We start from the raw sequence: 13,141 nt of genomic DNA, 5'->3' as shown, positions 1-13,141 counted from the left end.
AAAGCTCCTCATTATATTGGCCTAACTCTCCTGATCTTACATTTCTCAACATATATCTTTTTCTCCTTTTGTATTGCATAAGTCCAGTGGAATCATTTCCATTGAATTACATGGAAGAGTCTGTTCATGGGGCTAGTCCGGCAGTTCTCCTTTGGATATTTAACTTTCACAATTTCGTAATTTACATATACTGTTTTCTTGAAGTCATAGTTCATTCTCAGGTCCTTTAAACAGTTCAGTTCAGTTCAGTCACTCAGTCGTGTCCGACTCTTTGCTACCTCATGAGCTGCAGCACGCCAGGCCTCCCTGTCCAACACCAATTTCTGGAGCCCACCCAAACTGATGTCTATTGAGTCGGTGATGCCATCCAACCATCTCATCCTCTGTCGTCCCCTTCTCCTCCTGCCTTCAATCTTTCCCAGCATCAGGGTCTTTCAAATGAGTCAGCTCTTTGTATCAGGTGGCCAAAGTATTGGAGTTTCAGCTTCAACATCAGACCTTCCAATGAACACCCAGGACTGATCTCCTTTAGGATGGATTGATTGGATCTCCTTGCAGTCCAAGGGACTCTCAAAAGTCTTCTCCAACACCTCAGTTCAAAAGCATCAATTCTTTGGTGCTCAGTTTCTTTATAGTCTAACTCTCACATCCATACATGACCACTGGAAAAACCATAGCCTTGACTAGACAGACCTTTGTTGATAAAGTAATGTCTCTGCTTTTTAATATGTTATCTAGGTTGGTCATAACCTTTCTTCCAAGGAGTAAGTGTCTTTTAATTTCGTGGCTGCAATCACCATCTGCAGTGATTTTGGAGCCCAAAAAAATAAAGTCTGGCACTGTTTCCACTGTTTCCCCATCTATTTCCCATGAAGTGATGGGACCAGATGCCACGATCTTAGTTTTCTGAATGTTGAGCTTTAAGCCAACTTTTTCACTCTCCTCTTTCACTTTCATCAAGAGGGTTTTTAGTTCCTCCTCACTTTCTGCCATAAGGGTGGTGTCATCTGCATATTTGAGGTTATTGATATTTCTCCCGGCAATTTTGATTCCAGCTTGTGCTTCCCCCAGTCCAGCGTTTCTCATGATGTACTCTGCATATAAGTCAAATAAGCAGGGTGACAATATACAGCTTTGACATACTCCTTTTCCTATTTAGAACCAGTCTTTTTTGTTCCATGTCCAGTTCTAACTGTTGCTTCCTGACCTGCATACAGGTTTTTCAAGAGGAAGGTCAGGTGGTCTGGTATTCCCATCTCTTTCAGAATTTTCCACAGCTAATTCAAACAGTTAAATTTATTAATTTATTAAATTTATATAAATAATTTTAAATTATATTATATATTAAATATAATTATTATAATTTTAAGTATAATAAATTATTATAAATAATTATAAAAATGATTTATAAATTTATTAAATTAAACAGTTAAATGTCTTTAATTGCATCTTTATGGTTTTACTGTTTTTTTTTTCCTCTGGATAATTTTTGGGGATATATCTAGTAACCAATCCATGTCAGGGAAGCAGTAGGACAAATAAATGATCTTGAACCACCTTGGTTGATTGAATAAGATGTTTGAGAGAACACTGGAGAAGTGGGGAGGTTGCAGGGGAATATGCTAAAATGTTCTGTTACTCCTGTCCCAACTTTACCCCTTTGTCATTTTGGTGGCGATTTGGATCATAAGAAATATTAATGACAAATCTAGTCTTGTTTAAAGATGAAAATCCTAACAGTGTTTACCTCATAGGGATATTGTAAGGTTTAAATGAAATAATCTGTATAAGAGGTGTGGCACTATGCTTTCCATTCTATAAGAACTCAATATCAGCTGTACAGCTATTATTACTCTCAATTCTGAAATTCTATTGGTCAACCTTTCTCCACTGGAGTTTTAAAATAAAATCTAATAATTAGGCTAATATGTTATATGGTTCTTCCAGGGTTCAAGCATTATTGTGAAAGACAGAAACCTTTCCTGAGTCAGTACTGCTGCAGTACTACTTTTGAGGATAAAATCGGGATACTTATTTGGAATGTTTTTAACTCCAAAGAAACTGTCTGAGGTAACTGGTGGGAGATGGGACACAAGAAACCTATTAGACATCCAAACTGAATTAATCTTAGTTGAATAAAATTCCTGAACAGCTCATTGCCACATCTGAGGAACAGTTTTGGTCTAAATGAGAATGATCAGAGATTATAGAAAAAGTTCCTTCCTGCTCTTTTAAAAAATATTTGTTTATATGTTGAAATATAGATGATGTACAATATAATGCTAGTTTCAGGTGTACAACATAGTGATGCTAAATTTTAAATGACTATGAAATAATCAGCATGGTAATTCTAGTAACTGTCTGTACCCATACAGTTATCATAGTACTATTGACAATATTCCCCATGCTGTATATTACATGCCCGTGGCTTATTTATAAGTAGAAATTTGTACCTCTTAATCCTCTTCACCAATGCTTATTTTGCCCAACCTCTATTCCTTCCCCTCTGACAGCTATCCATTTGTTCTCTGAATCTATGTGTCTGTTTTCATTTTGTTTGGTTTGTTAGATTTCACATATAACTGAGATCATGGGGTATTTGTCTTTCTCTAACATTTCTCTTACCATAATACCTTATAGATCCATCCTCATTGCTGCAAACGGCAAGATTTCTGTTTTCATAGCTGAGTAATATTTCTCTCTGTGTATATGTATGTAAGTATATATATACATATAGATCCGTATCTTCTTTATCCATTCATCTATTGGTGAATAATGCTGTGGTAGTTCAGATGGTAAAGAATCTGCCTGCACTGCAGGAGACCCCGGTTTGATTCCTGGGTTGGGAAGATCTGCTGGAGAAGGGACAGGCTACCCACTCCAGTATTCTTGGGCTTCCCTGGTGGCTCAGAAAGTAAAGAATCTGCCTGCAATGGGGGAGACCTGGGTTCAATCCCTGGGTTGGGAAGATCCCCTGGAGAAGGGGATGGCTACCCACTCCAGTACTCTGGCCTGGAGAATACAGGCCTAGACTGTACAGTCCATGGGGTTACGAAGAGCTGGACATGACTGAGCAACTTTCACTTTCACATTGGTGGATAATGCTGTAATGAACACAGGGGTGCATATATCTTTTTGAATTAGTGTTTTTGTTTAGGTGAATACCCAGAAGTGAAATTGCTGGGTCATGTGGTAGTTCTATTTTTAATTTTTTGAAGAACCGCCATACTGTTTTCCATAGAGGCTGTACCAATTAACAATCCCACCAACAGTGTTGAAGGTTTCCCTTTCTCCACATCTTCATCAACACTTGTTATCTTTTGTCTTTTTGATAACAGCTGTTCTGACAGATGTGAGATGATATCTCATAGTGGTTTTAATTTGCGTTTCCTTGATGTTCATGATGTTGAGCATATTTTCATGTATTTGTTGGCCATCTGTATGTCTTCTTTGGAAAAATGTTTATTTAGATATCCTGCCCATGTTTTATCAGGTTATTCTTTTGCTATTGAATTGTATGAATTATATATATGTGTGTGTATATATATATGATATTAACCCCATATTGGACATAATTGCTTGCAAATATCTCCTCCCACTCAGTAGGTGACTTTTTCATTTTGTTGATGCTTTCCTTTGCTGAGCAACAGATTTTTTAGTTTGATGTAATACTATTTGTTTATTTTGGCTTTTGTTTCCCCTTTGTCTGAAGAGATAGATCCAAAAAAATATTGCCTAGTCCAGTGTCAAAGAGTATACTGCCTATGTTTTCTCCTTGGAGTTTTATGATCAATTCTTATAATTGTCTCTAATCCATTTTGAACTCATTTTTGTATATGCTGTGAAAAAGTAGTTCAGTTTCATTCTTTTGCATGTAACTGTCCAGTTTTTCCAACATCACTTATTAAAGAGACTGTCTTTCCCCCACTGTATAGTCTTGCCTCCTTTGGTGCAGGTTAATTGTGTGTGTGTGTGTTTCTGGGACTCTTTCCTGTTCTGTCTAAATGCAAATCTGTGGGGCATTTACCCAAGTAATGCAGCTCTTTTGATATGAGTGTGAAGCTTCTTTGCCCTTTCCTTTTAGAACACTCCCTCACCCCACCCTCTCTCTATGGGCCTCCAGGAACCTTCAGCTCTAATATAAAGGGTGCTCCAACCAGCCAGAGCACGTGGCCCAACTTTTAATAGCAACTGCAAAAAGCTGGCGCAAAAGAGAAACACGATTTCCTTCACAGAGCTGAAATAGCTCTGACTAAGCCCAAGGGCCCTGAAGACAGACAGACCTGAATTTAAATGGTGTTTTAGTTCTAACAATGAATTTCTTCCTAAACTTAGGCGTAATGTATAATATTATTAAATGATACATATTTCATGGGATCATAATGAAGAGGAACTGAAGTCATATTTGTAAAGAGCTTCATAGATTGGCCAGCATATAGTAAACATTTAGTAATCAGTAGCTATTATTATTTTTTCCTCAAAATATTTTGTTTGCCAGCAATCATGAAAGTCAGTCTTTGTATAGATCCCATGACTAGGACTTGGAGAAGAAAAATGGTCTGAACAATTTGGACAATTATCTTTCTCCTTAGGATCAAGGGAGGCATTTTTTTCCCTTAAATATCCAAATGGTCCATGTCACTTTACTCATCCAGGGACTTGCCACATCTATACCTCACTTTTATACAATGGAAAACATTAAAAAACATGTATATACACACATATACTTAGGTATTAATATAATATATGAATGTACTTTCTGTAACATTTTGCTCATCTGTTCTCTCCAATGACTGCAACCCTGTGAGGTAGGTTTTATATTATTCTATTTTATGATTAAAGGAAAAAAGAAGCAACTTGGCCAGGCCACAGGCCTTGCAGCTGATTAGGGATAGAGCTGGGGTGTCCTGACCCCTTTCCAGTTTTTCTTCCTTTGTACTGCTCCAATGACCATGTAAACGAAATGCACTGGAGCTTGGCTGCCAGAGAAGTTTCAGCTGATAGGTAACCAAAGGAAACAGCATGGCTGAAATCCAGTTAAAAGTTAAAATCCCGTTGGGCAGTTCCTTCTTAAGTGACGACAGGAATTGCTGTCACATCCCCGTCTAGCCACTTTGCAAACAGCGGGGATGTTAGCAAGAGCTCGCGGTGAGCGGTGAATGCTTCCTAAGGGAGCTGTGATTGCTTTGGCTGGGTTCTGCCGTAGCCGTTTCCTGGTGATGAAGAGACTGTAGGCAGACAATCAGAGGCGGTTACCATTTTCTAATAACCACCTCAGGTTTCTGGCACCTAATTCTCTGGGACAGTCTAGGGAAGCTCTTTATGTTATTTTATGCTACTTGTCAAGTTCAACTGCTTGTCTAATTTCGCTGGGAAATATGACACTGTCCATCAAATTGCTCACCACAGTGGGATCCAGTGTGTGCTTTACACAAGTGAAAAAGTGAGTTAGTTGCTCAGTCGTGTCTGACTCTTTGCAACCCTGTGGACTGCAGCCTGCCAGGCTCCTCTGTCCACGGAATTCTTCAGGCAAGAGTACTGGAGCAGGTTGCCATTTCCTCCTCCAGGGCATCTTCCCAACACAGGGATCTAACCCAGCTCTCCCACATTGCTGGTGGACCCTTTACCATCTCAGCCACCAGAGAAGTGTGCTTCACACGTGGAATTGTCATAGGTGTTCTGGTCGTCTCTGACAAGCAAACAGCAGAGAGAGAAATTTTTTTAAATGGCCCCATTTTACCCAGTTTTCCCATCTGTGGTCCCATGGTGTTTTGAAATCGGGTTGTGGTCCTGAGTGAATGACACAAGGAAACACTTTGCTGCTTGTATTGCCTACTTGGTTTTCATGAACCTCACATGGACTGGCTTCATCCTGTCCCCAAGTTCATAAGTCTCTATCTTCCTCTCTGCTTCCTGTGCAGGCTTCCTCTGGTTTGTGGGCTGTGTACTTCATCTTGTTCCTTCAAGGCGAGGACTGAGCTACTGGTCAAACAGCTTCTGTGGTGGCTTCTACCATCTGCTTATCATCCAATCCCAGGCTCAGGTTTTCCTTCCTTGTTTTTTTATACCTGAAATAGCTCTTTTCCCAAATTTTTCTATAGCCTTCTCTTTCCACTTTCTTTCCCCTCTTCATAGTAATTAAGCAGAAGTTATGCTCCCTTTCCACACTTTGACTTTGTAATACTTTTTTCCCTAAAGAGTTATGTTCATGAGATTAACCAAAACATGTTAAACTTGGTATTGATTCGATGACTTCATAAACCCTAGACTCCTTGACAGCTTTTGTGTGTGTGTGTGTGTGTGTGTGTGTGTGTGTGTGTGTGTGAATGAGCTGGCTTGAATCTCTGCTAATCTACCTGAATTTCCTTCTTAAGGCAGTTACATATAATGCCTCTTAGAAGGAATTATCTATATAAATTTGCAGTTTGGCAGGCAGGCTCCTCCTGGGATGCTGGAGGATTAATAATAAGTCATGGAGATTACACGTTCGTGTGGGAAATATGAAGGCCCCAATGTGGGTAAATACTACTTAAGAAGACCCCACATCACAAGGAAGGTTGGAAGTATTTTGGAGACTCTTAAAACACTCCCTTTGTATCACTTAACACAGTGGACTTTCTCCCTCTAGTGAATGTTATATTCACATTGAATCATTCCAGCGATTTGCTTTTAGCCTGCATATACCATGTACTGTCTGATCTGGGTAGATAAACCAGCCTTATAGGTTTAAAGGAGATTGCATGAGCTGCTGCTGGGAAGTTTTTCTTGAGTTAGTTAGGAACCTGTGAAACTTAGTCCTCGATATTTCAGTAGCTGTCATCGGTAATAAAATCTGGTCCTCAGCATGGTGAGGGACGCTGGTGGGCAAATAGAGGGAAATCCCTTACTCTTTTTTTCTGACTTCCCCACAAACTTATGCTATGACCTTAATTTAAGAGCTTATTGCTTCTCTCACTAAAAAGTTACAAATTTCAATACTTTCTGCTAAACAAAAGTAAAATTATAAGAATGTAATACTCTTCCAGTGCCCTGGAAATTGTCAAAGACTGCCCAAGGACTCCCCAAGAGCTGGACTGGGTCTGACTCAGAGACTGTTTCATCCACAGAAACTTAAATTGTTTCTGTATGCTGGGAGTATACAATGAATGAATGAAGGCACTCAATGAATAAAATGAATGAATGAAAGGAAAGATAGAACCACAGTCATATTTTAGTAGCCTAATTATATATTTTCAGAGTAATGTATTTAAAAAGGGACAGTGATAACACATTTCTAAAAGGAGCTAAATGGCATATTTCACACTTTCCCAGAAGGGATTCTGCTTCTATCACTTGATCTAGGTTTTCAATTTCACAAGCATAGAGAATTCCCTGTGGATGAATACTGGTGAATTTTTAAGGCAAGTTTTAACCCAGGCTGCCCTTGTGGACATTAATACTCCTATGGAGCACTTTCCATGAAGAAGAAAAGTATGGGTTTGCTGCCTTTGCATCAAAACTCCTAGGATTTGGCTGACTGCCTGGTTCATCCCAGGACATTAGTCAGCCCACAAATTTAACATTTGTTTATTCAGACCAGAGCAAGTGAATACTGCCACTCTCCCATCTCCTTTGTTGGAAAATGCTTTGTTAACCTGAATTGAGCTCTGCAACACAAAACGAAGTGACTAATCTTTTGGGGGTTCCCCCTCCCAGGTTCTTGTACGAGCAACTGAATCTAGAGACCACAAAGTCTCCACTGTCACTTTCCCTCACACTGTCTTTTTATTCTGATGGTTCCACATTGTACTTTAGGAAACCAATACCTTCCAGAGTGTAGTTGAACTGGTGCCACCATTAAGAAAAGGAGGTTACTGGACTATTTAGTGTTGCAGCAAAGGGCAGCTAGGTTGATTATTCTCATACTCTTTTTAAAAAGCAACTTATGTATTTGGCTGCATTGGGTCTTAGTTGTGGTGCTGGCTCTCTAGCTGTGGTGTGCAGGCTTAGCTGCCCACTGGCATGTGGGATCACAGTTCTCTGACCAGGGATTGAACCAGCATCCCCTGCATTGGAAGGTGGATTCTTAATCACTGGACCACCAGGGTAGTCTCTAGGTTAATTATTTACTCTTATGCAGTCTACTGCTTAGCATCTGCAAATCATCACCTTGTACATTCAAAAAAAAAAAAAGTGTTCTCCCTCTGAGTATGTGGGTTTGAAGGTACAGGAAGTACAACTATTAACAAAAAACAACCAGTTGGATGATCACAAATATGTGGTAGATCTGGCATATGCAACTAAAAAGAATGTGTACTCTTAATCAACAGGCTATTTGTTTATCTTCGAGTATCTGTAAAGGCCTAAATTTTTTGGGAGAGGTCTGAGGGTCTAATTTGTAAATCACCATTGGCCACGAAAGAGTAATTAGTTTCAAAAGACAACTGTTTTGCAACATGGTACAAAACAGAAGAGATGATAAAGGAAATCATAAAAATTAACATTTTTGCTATTGAGTCCCAGTTGTTTTTATAGCAGGTTGCACATGGCAGCTTGGTAAATAATTCTCCCTTGTTAGGCCTGTAGAGATTCTTTTTGATATATTAAGTTTTGACTGTGACTGTGTTTACCATGGATAACCTGTTTTTCTCTCTCCTCTTCCTCCAGCTAGCTCTTAGCCAGAACTACCTTCCAGATGCCCTCTTTCTACCACACTCCTCCTCCTCTTTCTACCTCCTCCTCCTCTTATTGGACAAGCACATGATGTTGTTTGAAGCAAGAAGATTAAAGAATTGCTGCCTGCTAACCCTGCACTTGGATTAGAACAATCTTCTTAGCTCTTTAATGTGAAGTTCAGGGATCACAATTTTTTTTTTTTTCATTCACGAGACTTTTGCAACTTGTTATTTTCATACCTGAGATCTGGAGGAAAGCTTAGTCTAAACAGTTTCTAAAATAGCCATTAGCTCAGGAGATATGCAGCCAAGAGGAGCTGTGACAGGAGATATGCGTGTGACAGGAACTTTGCCTACACTACACTTTTTTGGTCACAAGTTTTTTTAAGGTGTCATTTAAAAAGTTTGTTTTTTGGAAATGATTCTTCCCACTATTTTTCTATAGAGGGAAATGTATAAATAATTTCTGGGTTGGGTGCAGAAGGTACATATGCTGGCAAACAAATCTACAGTGTTAAAGCAGATTGTCCTTTGGAGATACTTTTTCAGGCTTGAGTTCTGTATTTCTGGATTTGACTCAATGAAAAACTTTATTGAGTACCTAGCACATGCACAGCACTCTGCTGAAATAATAGGGGTTGGGCGACTATAGTCTAATTGGAAGACAAGAAGGATAAAGAGAGAACACCTATACATATAGCACAAAGCAGAATAAATTATAGTATACAACAGGTGATGGAATATTGTGGAGCAAGAGAGCATTTTTTATTAGTGGAGATAGGAAATGCATTACCAAGGTGACGGCATTCTTGCTGGGTCACAAAAGACAGATAGGATTTTGGCAGGTGAGGAGCCATTCTAACGCAAGAGAATAATAATAGAAAAAGCACAGTGGTCCATTAAGGGCAGAAGCAGGGAAATAAAGGGTGGCTGGGATTACAGTGTGATTTCTGAGCTGCATGCACACAGCTCTATCCATGCCTTCCTCCTTTTTAAAAAAAAAAATTATTTATTTTAATTGTATGCTAATTACTTTACAATATTGTGTGGTTTATGCCATACATTGACATAAATCTGCCACAGGTGTACAGGTGTCCCCTCCATCCCAAACTTCCCTCCCACCTCCCTCCTCATCTCATCCCTTTGGGTTGTCCCAATGCACCGGCTTTGAGTGCCCTGTTTCATGCATTGAACTTAGACTGTTCATCTATTTCACATTTGGTAATATACATGTTTCAATGCTATTCTCTCAAATCATCCCACCCTTGCCTTCTCCCACAGAGTCCAAAAGTCTGTTCTTTATATCTATGACTCTTTTGCTGTCTTTCCACCTCATTAGAACTGACTCAAATGCATTCTTTTTAATAGCTGAGTAATATTACATTGTGTATATGAATCACAACTTTCTTATTCATTCGTCTGCCAGTGGACATCTAGGTTGCTTCCATGTCCTAGCTATTGTAAATAGTGCTGTGATGAACATTGGGGTACACGTGTCTCTTTCAATTCTGGTTTCCTCGGTGTGTATGCCCAGCAGTGGGATTGCTAGGTCATATGGCAGTTCTATTTCCAGTTTTTTAAGGAGTCTTCACACTGTTCTCCATAGTGGCTGTACTAGCTTGCATTCCCACCAACAGTGTAAGAGGGTTCCCTTTTCTCCACACCCTCTCTAGCATTTATTGTTTGTAGACTTTTTGATAGCAACCATTCTGATCAGTGTGAGATGGTACCTCATTGTGGTTTTGATTTGCATTTCTTTGATAATGAGTCATGTTGAGCATCTTTTCACGTGTTTGTTAGCCATCTGTATGTCTTCTTTGGAGAAATGTCTGTTTTGCTCTTTGGCCCATTTTTTGATCGGGTATTTTAAGCCCTCCTCCTTGAACCATTGTTTGCTCCAGAGTCACAGTGCCCCCTGACTCTGACAACCTCACCAGCCATTGCTTCTCAGTCAACCTCACCAGCCATTGCTTCTCAGTCACCCTTCCTGGCTGTCCTTCCTTGGCCTGAGCTCTACACGTTGAAAGGTTTCAGCATCAGGTTTTTTTGTGACTTTCTTCGCCTAGGTTAGTAATACTGAAAGTGTTAGTTACTCAGTCGCATCTGACTCTTTGCAACCCCATGGACTGTAGCCAGCCAGACTCCTTTGTCCATGGAATTCTCCAGGCAAGAATACGGGAGTGGGTATCCATTCCCTTCTCCAGGTGGGAGAAGGGGATTTTCCCAACCCAGGGATCGAACCTGGGTCTTCGCCTATCTTGCTATCATTTCAGTATTAACATCTACATGCCAGTAACCTGCAATTCATTAACTTTCCCCATGATCCATGCCCTGACCGCTAGGCTGTATATCAAATTTTCTATTCAGCATTTTCACTTTTGAGGCTGAATAGCAGGTCTCTTGGTCCTTTGTCTGCCCTCTCTGTGGAAATCCTGCTCGTTTACTAGTCTTCTCCATCTTAGTTAATGGGCCAGCCATCCACCTAGTTGCTTAGCTCCTCCCCACCCCCAAACGAAGACTTATTCTAGAGACAGCCTTTTATCTCACTCTCACCATATACTAACAAGTATTTTGATTCCACTTCTACCCCACATCAAACAAGTAACTACTGTTTTTTGTCATGTTTTATGTTAGTAAGATTTGCCTCTATATACACATGAATTATCTTGATAAAAATAAGCATTAAATTAAAATATTACTTTTATAGAGATTGTCTCTTGATTCCTTTCTAGAAATTAGCTCCTAAATTACCCAGAAGACCCATGTATTCTTAAGTTTGCACATGCATTGGAATTTATTTTTCCCAATTTCTTTAAGGGCCTTCACATTTTCTTACCCTTCAGACCTAGCTGCTGTGGATTAGACACAGAACTGTATGTCCTTTTTTAAAAATCTGTTTCACAGTAAAAATAACAATAATGATGACAGCAATAGTATTAATAATACTATTAATAATTTGCACCTATTAAGACCTGTGGGCACTGCAGCAAGCACTGTACATTCATTGATGGTCTAGCCCTCACAGTGATACTGAGACAGATACTATTACTGTCCTCATCTTAGACCTGCCCAAGGTCACACAGCTGGGAAGTGGCAGAGAAACAGGACACAGACTTATTTCTGCCAGACTCCAAAGCCCATGTTTTTAACCAAAAATCATTTAAAATTCTGAACTACTGAATCTTCTAGTGCAAAGAATATTTTGTCTGCCACACTCAGTAAGATATAAAGATTAGCTCTAGAAAAATCATATAATATAATAAAATAGACCTTTTTACATCACTTTCCCATAGACCTCATGGTCTATTTTTACATAATTTCCAAGGTAATTTCACTTTGTGGATGCTTAAAAATTGCCATTCATTTATTTTTTTCCCTCTAACCTTCATCTCTTCTCAGTTTCTCTAACGGACAAATTCACTGACATCAAAACTGTAAAGAGAGAAACCAGGGCAAAACATGAATCTAATGAGATGATAAAATGAATTATCAGAAAAGTTCTTCAGAGGAAGAACATTCCTTGCAGCCATTTCAATCTTTATTTCTTTCTGTGCTTGACAGTGAGAGTACCACATAAGCCTGAATGAAAACAAAACGAGATTGACTCAGGATAAACCAGCTTATGCTATGGTAACAAACAACCTCAAAATCTCAGTGCCTTAAAGAGCACTCACTCACTCATGATACATGCCCATCAATGGCCACATTCTATGATATATTCTCCATCTATCCAGCATCCGTTTGTACCCCTATGTCTTCATTCTGGGCACAAGGGCTGTTTTTTGGCTTCATGTAGAAACTACCTCAGGAGAAAACGCCGCACAAAGTTCTTTGACTGATTGATTTTGTTTGAGGCTTTAAATGCTTCCTTGGAAGACTGGTTACCCCTAGTGCCTTTTTTCCTTGGTTTTGGGCCATTCTGCAGTTGGAATAGTCTAATTTGTGCTTCTTTGGCTCTGAGAGCCCCCTCTAAAATTCTTCTTCAATTTCTATCATGGGCTTTGGAGGCAGATGAGTAGGCTGGTCACTTACTAGTTGTGTGGCATTGTAAATGTCTTAACCTCTCTCAGCTTTAGTTTCCTTGTTTGAACAGGGCTATTGTTCATTCTTTGAACAGGGAAAAGTGGCTGAATTTGAGAAAAAGCCAGGAGATAATATTAGTAGCAGTTGTTGATAACTTGGGTGAAGCGGAAGGAAGAGGCAAGGATGTCTACCAGGTTTCTATCTTGAAAAATGGGTGGTGATGCATTTTATTGAGGAGGAGATAAGAGAAGCAATTTGTATGTGTGTGCGTGTGTGACAGAGACAGAGAGAGATCAATTTTGACATAAGGATTTGAGATATTTTCTAGATATATAAGTTGAAATGTTGAGTTTAAGTTTTAATGATACATAAGCGTGTGACCTGGATTATAATAGAGGTTTCAAAGTCCTTTGCATAAAGAAGATAATTGAAACTGTAGAAGCTGATGAGAGATACTTCTCAAA

At 39.3% G+C, this 13,141-nt stretch overlaps 1 long non-coding RNA gene across 1 annotated transcript in view; it reads left to right on the top strand.

Annotated features, from left to right (window-relative positions):
• Positions 1–9,731, top strand: part of LOC145538051 (uncharacterized) — a 67,075-nt gene extending 57,344 nt beyond the window's left edge. Inside the window, exons 6-8 of the long non-coding RNA XR_014076612.1 lie at positions 1,948–2,070; positions 2,641–2,715; positions 8,647–9,731. This is a non-coding gene — a long non-coding RNA (uncharacterized LOC145538051). The remainder of the gene's footprint in view (positions 1–1,947; positions 2,071–2,640; positions 2,716–8,646) is intronic.
• The last annotated feature ends 3,410 nt before the right edge of the window (positions 9,732–13,141 follow it).

The sequence above is a fragment of the Giraffa tippelskirchi genome, chromosome 1 (assembly GCF_054371585.1).
Source record: "Giraffa tippelskirchi isolate mGirTip1 chromosome 1, T2T-mGirTip1v1.2.pri, whole genome shotgun sequence".
Lineage (NCBI taxonomy): Eukaryota > Metazoa > Chordata > Mammalia > Artiodactyla > Giraffidae > Giraffa > Giraffa tippelskirchi.
The sequence above is the reverse complement of the archived record's forward strand: the minus strand, read 5'-3'. Positions and strand labels throughout refer to the sequence as shown.